The 6,035-nt window shown below is 39.8% G+C and overlaps 1 protein-coding gene across 4 annotated transcripts in view; it reads right to left on the bottom strand.

Moving 5' to 3' along the window:
• The window catches only part of ENPP6 (ectonucleotide pyrophosphatase/phosphodiesterase 6), a 206,197-nt gene that overhangs the window by 38,936 nt on the left and 161,226 nt on the right, over window positions 1–6,035 (bottom strand). The gene's annotated exons all lie outside the window — the stretch shown is intronic.

The raw sequence follows: 6,035 nt of genomic DNA, 5'->3' as shown, positions 1-6,035 counted from the left end.
AAACTGTCGTTAGTTGCACTGTTTTCATAGCTATTGCTTCATAACTTTGCGATCTGTCTTACGGGCTGGCACATGCATTTGTGGCATTGAAGTCTAAGATAACAGCTCTAATACTCAGTCAAAGGCATTGGAGAAGTGTGGAAGTCTTCCTTACCAGGGAAAGGATTGTAGGCTCTTCAGAAATCCTGAGAAAATATAACTGAGCATGTATAGTTTCTCTGCAGAGTACAGGTAGAGCTGTATTATGAGGTGGTTAAGCAGTAGTGCAGAGAAGGAAAAGATTGACAGACTAATCATGCTGGAAAGAACAAATGAAACATTCCACTTTCTTTTTTTTGCTGAAGTAGCATCCATGGCATAGGTATCTTATCTCATTATTTAAAAGACAGGAATGGAAAAATTATTTCATTTCCAAAAATGTTTTTTTCCTTCAATAAACCAATCAGATTACAGAAACTTTGGCACCTATGCTACTGCTTCTTACCAGACATGTTGATGCAAGTGATGCAAGTAGAGAACTATGATGCTTTTTTTCCCCACCACCTGAAACAGCCTAACAACAAAACAGTAATGCACATTTTTTTGAGAAAGGGAAGGACATAAATGCTCTTGTGGTTACACCAGTACTGAAGTCTTCAATGATTTACACAAGGATGTTATTTAAAATTGTGAGTAATAAAAATTGGTACTGTATAAAGAATAATACAGAAATGTGAACTTAGGCTTTGGAGGAAAGATTACTTTTCTGCCATGGTTGCAGTTTCTATTCTTTTTCCCACTTGCAAAGATAGTATTTCATTTTTAGTGTGATCTTATTGTAGCTGTGAACTCTACAAAGCAAAGGTTTTCATCTTGGTTGTCTGCAAAGTACCGGGCACACCTTTTATGCTATGTAAATGACTGATGTGAGTGAAAACATGCACAAAGCAGGAACCACCTTACTAAAAATGCTTGAAAAGTGATTAATGATGGCTATCTTACTGACTCATAAGACTAATGCTGAAGGGGGGGATGTTTGTGATTCCCTTTGGAAATCTTGAGGAGATAAAATGGTGCATTTACTTCAGTGTAAGTGCAGGTTTTTTATTGCTTGCTCTGTTTTGATGAGCACTACTCAAACTTAAATGTATACTACTTAAATGTAGTTTATTTTAATTGGAACTAATTAAGCATCAAAGAAAAGAGAAGCTACTTTTAGACTGGCTTAAAAATAACTTGAAGGGAAAACAATTGAGATCAACATGTTCAGGCTGCTACTGAACGTGAAACAGCACTGGCATCATAATTTCCTCCCCTTATATGCTACTAAGTACGTGAGGGGGGGAAGAAAATGTCCCATCACATTTAGCTACAAGTGATGCCCTCAGCCAAGAAAGTACTCTGGCCCTCTTCATTTGTTCTGGTCACTAAGCTCTACTTGCAAGAAGTTCAGGAAAGTAAAGGATTAAAACGAAGGTTGTTTTGTCCTTTCTAACTTTTATGGTCTTGCACAATCTTCTCAGATCTTTGGTTTGCAGATAGGTTTTGGAGAGCTACCAGTTGTGTGTTGTAATGAAAAATGTTTCTCTTTATGCTTTCTTGGCCTCTGCTTGGGAGGCCGGGATTTCTTAGGCAAGAATTCTGCCTTGACTCTCCAGGTTGGAAGTTGCCACATGTAGTAGGAAGCAAAAATAAGCTGTCAAAAATCAAAGTTAGTATTTTTTCTAAGTACCTCATTCCTTAACATGCTGTTTTCTGAGAAGCAGTGAGCTTTGTCTCTTTTCAGTGAAGTCAGGCTGAAAGTAGCAGTCAGTGGGCTAAATCTTACACCAACATACTTTTCCTGTTGCTCCTTCAGGGATGCTTTTGGTAAGAGACCTGTAGGGCTATAACAAATAGTAATCTACTGTTTCAAGGACTGGGCGTTTTACCTGAGGCGCTGAAGTGAAGGATGGAGACCTGTGCAGGAAGGACTTGTGTTCAGCTTTCTCAAATTCAGGATAGCTGTGTGGATTGTTCTGTCTCACAGCTTTCATATCACGTGTGTTCAGCTTGCTCAACCAGGTACTAAGACAGCTTCTACTACCCTAATGTTTGTCCTATTGCCACACTGATTTGTAAAATAGTTCATTTGTAATGCTGCTTAGTGCATTAAGAACACGGAAAGGGTAAACTAAAATAGTTGTGAGAGAACTAGGAAAGATTATCAAGTCTGACTGCATGTCTGCTTTGGGGCTAATCAAAAATTAAAGCATGGTATTATGGTTGTTTGATATCTGTAAAGTGCTCCTTAAAGTGAGTTTTGTGGATGTAGAAGTGAAGATACATCCTAGATAACCACTGTCTCTAGACAAGGTTCAGAAGAAGTTTATATGATGTACAAAATGAGACAACTTGAGAAAACTGCTTCATTGGAGTGTTCCTTGTTGATTAGGAGAGAGAGGAAAGGTTTTCAAGTCTTGAGTTTTTTCCTTAAGTAAGGGATGAGGAACAAACCCAGTGAAATTAATAAACTTAATCTGGTTGTAGTTAAGTGCTAATATGCTAGGCTACTCCTCCATGCACTTGCAAAAAGCAAAGGTGACTTCAGATAACGTAGATACAGGCTGGTCCTGATGCATGCAAACTTGTTAAAACTCATTTTGGCTGTTATGCTCTGCTTCTCCAATATCAGAGATCTCTCCACGCCAGTCAGGGTACCATCCATGTGGAACGTGAGGGCCCTTCTCTTTGCTGGCAGAGGAGGCTTGTTGGAAGCAAGGTTCCCTGGGTTCCCAAGAAGGTCGTGTTTCACTGAGGCTGTGAACTCGAACCCTGCATTCCTGCTGTGCATCACAGCCTGCTTTACCAGGTTCTTTGCTGAGAACACAGCTGTCACAGTTTCTCTGAACAAAGAGGATCTACAACTTACAGAGGAACCGTTTCCTCCTTACAGTTGCTGCATATAGCCACATCTATCTGTGCTGGTTTTTGTTGCCTTAAGCACTAAAAGCAGTTTTAGGCCTTGCTGAAAACAACTTTGAAGAGGAAAGAAAAAATAAAATCCATTAAACAACTGTGGCATCTGCACTGTATTTGTAGTACAGTACTCATCCTATTCACCCATTTTTCTAAAAATGTCTGTAGGTCTAACAATGTTTCTGCCCTTCAATAGAAGATTGTTTTGCACATGCTCCTCTTTCTCAGAAAGGCAGGATGTTGTGACCTGGTAGAACTACCTTTTTCTTTTCTTGTTGCATTTTTCTGCAAGTTTCCTCCAGAAAGGGCCTTGATTTTTGAAATTAATCAGAAAATAGTCAGGAAAATAACTTGTCTAAGGCCTTTCCTGGACTCCAGAACTCTCTAGCTGAAACATCCTTTGCATCTTAGATGTCAGGCATGCTTTAGCTTTCTAGTTGCTCAGAGCAAAGCAGTCCTGGATAAACGCATTCCGTAACACTATGCGATTGAATCTACCCTGAGATTGTGCCTATTTCTGATTGCAGACTTCTACCACAGGACTCTATTGGTCAGCCTCTGGACTTAAAAGAAATACTGCTTGATATTGCATTGCACACATGTGCTGTTTTGGTGTGGAAATACTTATGTGTGATGCAGGGCTCCGAGGGGATCCCAGTTTTAATGCTGCTCTGAGACTTGTCCTCACTTACTCTGTAGAGACATGGAGACAGCTTGGCATCACCTGCAGTATGACTGAGTAGGGAGTAGCTTGCAGAAGGATGGTTGCCTACCAATTAACTGCAGCTTCTTCAGGGTGTGTTATTCAAGCATGTTCACACGGACACTTGCTAGATGCTTGCTCATTCTTTCTCCTCTATTTCAAAGTCTCCCTGGGAAAAAGCATAATGGGTTCTGACTTAGCCTTGGATAGGTACGAAGTCAACAATACGCTGAAGAGCAGTGCTCCTTTATTACCAGTTTCTGAACCACCTCTTTGCACTCTGCAGGATATCTTCTAGAGCTTAGAAAGCCTCCCACCTTGGTGTAAGTGTATTTACCTGGTCATGTATCTGGATATGTCTCAGGTTAGGAGTAAGCAACCTTCCTTGCCTTTTACTGTAGGGGGCTTTGTCTCATAGGTAGCGAGATTTCACAAAATGGAAGAATATTTTGCACTGCAGGATGTGAAATAAGTAGGCTTGAGCACAATAAGCTGAAGGAAGAAGAGCAGGTTCAACTGTCTCCCCTTTTCATTTGCAAGCCTTAAGGAGATGTGCTGTCCTGGAACAATTTTAATTTTTGGAGGAGAAATATATGTAAATATAAATGGACATGGGTCAGATGTTAGGAAAGCAAAGCTCTCAGTTTCCTAGTGTTGTAATTTTTCTTATTTCTAAAGGGCTATCAAGTGTTGGATAATTAAAACCAGACATCTGTGTATTTAAATAGAATGTTAAAATACCCAGAAGATTTGTTTAAGATGGTATAAATTCCATCACCTGAACAGAATGTAGATATATTATTCTAGCATTTTGAAATAAAATTATGCCTGGTTTCCTCAGCAAATCTCTAGGTATTTTGCTAGAAAACATGATACTGTGCAAGGGCAGTCAAGTTTGTATAGCCATGCTCATAGGCTGCATTGTATCAATGCAAAACTATGCTAACTATGTATGTGAGTTACCATTGTCTGAACTTGCCATTGGCATGGGGAAACCTGGGAGTCAAGCACTTTTCCCTGGAAAGTAAGAAGTGTAGCTGGCATTCTTTTTCCTACATTTAGGTCTGATTTGTATCTGATTCCACTGGGACATTCAAAACTGACCTTCAAGCTGAGATTCCAATTATTCTTTCTAAGAACTTAACAGTTAATCATCCAATGGTTTTCTTACTCCAAAGCATGCACATACTTTCTCCTGTAAACCATTTTACATGCAAATGTTTGTTTCTTATTTTACCTGCACTTTTTAGCAACTACTGTAGTTTTTAATTTTTTTTTTAATCTTGAACTTTTAAAAAGAATATTTTTTCCATACTTAAATAAAATTTTGACTACTGGTATTTAAATTATTCATTTCCCCCACTGTTGTATTAAGTTATATGTAATATCTTAAACGTTTCTCATTATGCAGCTCTTATTTATACATACATGTATATCAGCAAAATAAGGGCAGCTCCTCTCAAAGGGGTTATTAAAAACATCTGCTTCATTCCTAAAAAGTCATTGGAGCATTTGCTGTGAAGTATCCTGTTTGTAAGCAGTTTTGGCTAGGAGGTTGCCAAGAGGTCATCTTTTTAAAAAGTCTCTCTCTAGGTCACTGTTTCATGGAGGCTTTTATGTAAGGAGCACCATGCTTGCTTATGTTAGATTATGACCCTGGAGATGCTCATCAGTTGGAGTGCATTTGGATCTGAGAGGCTTTTAGTTCAAATATTTCTATGCCCAGATCCAAAGGGGATGCTGATAAGGATGATTAATGAGCCTAGTGAAGGAGTTTTCAGGTAGTGAGACAGGAATGCTATCGTCCCCCTTAACCCAGCATTTCTTAGCATGTGGTAATGTAACAGAAATGCCTCTGTCTTACAGGTCAGTGACACATCCCTAGAGGCCATGCTCCTTGCAGGAGTGAGTGGTGCCTTACACCCAGGGAAGCTCACAGGATTTCCTTGTGCCAGGTGGCACCGAGATTTCATTGCTGCAGGGAATGCAGCAGGTCTTGTAGACTGGGTGATGAGCTATCTGTGCTTTGGAGCTGGCACTGTGTTTTCCATATGGAGATGTACAGTTACGGTTAGCCTGCATGTTTGTTACTGTAATGCAAATCATGGTGGTAGGCTTTGACTTGCAACTGCTGTCCAATTTCTAGATAAACAAGGCTGATGTTTTAGTAACTTTTCCACGTGAGGCAATCAGCAAACTTTAAATGCTGCTGTATGGCTATGACGGCAGGTAGCTTTCTGCCTTTGGTCACAGATCCAGTGCACACCATGGCTCCAAGGAAGCAGGACTTCAGGATGGGATTTCAGGGACACACCTTTGCAGCTCTCAGTGAGGTCATTAAGCCTCAGAAAAACGATTTTCTAAGGTCTTAGTTCTATTTGTTGGCTCTACTGGA

Source organism: Lagopus muta, chromosome 4, assembly GCF_023343835.1.
Source record: "Lagopus muta isolate bLagMut1 chromosome 4, bLagMut1 primary, whole genome shotgun sequence".
In the NCBI taxonomy this organism is placed as follows: domain Eukaryota; kingdom Metazoa; phylum Chordata; class Aves; order Galliformes; family Phasianidae; genus Lagopus; species Lagopus muta.
The sequence above is the reverse complement of the archived record's forward strand: the minus strand, read 5'-3'. Positions and strand labels throughout refer to the sequence as shown.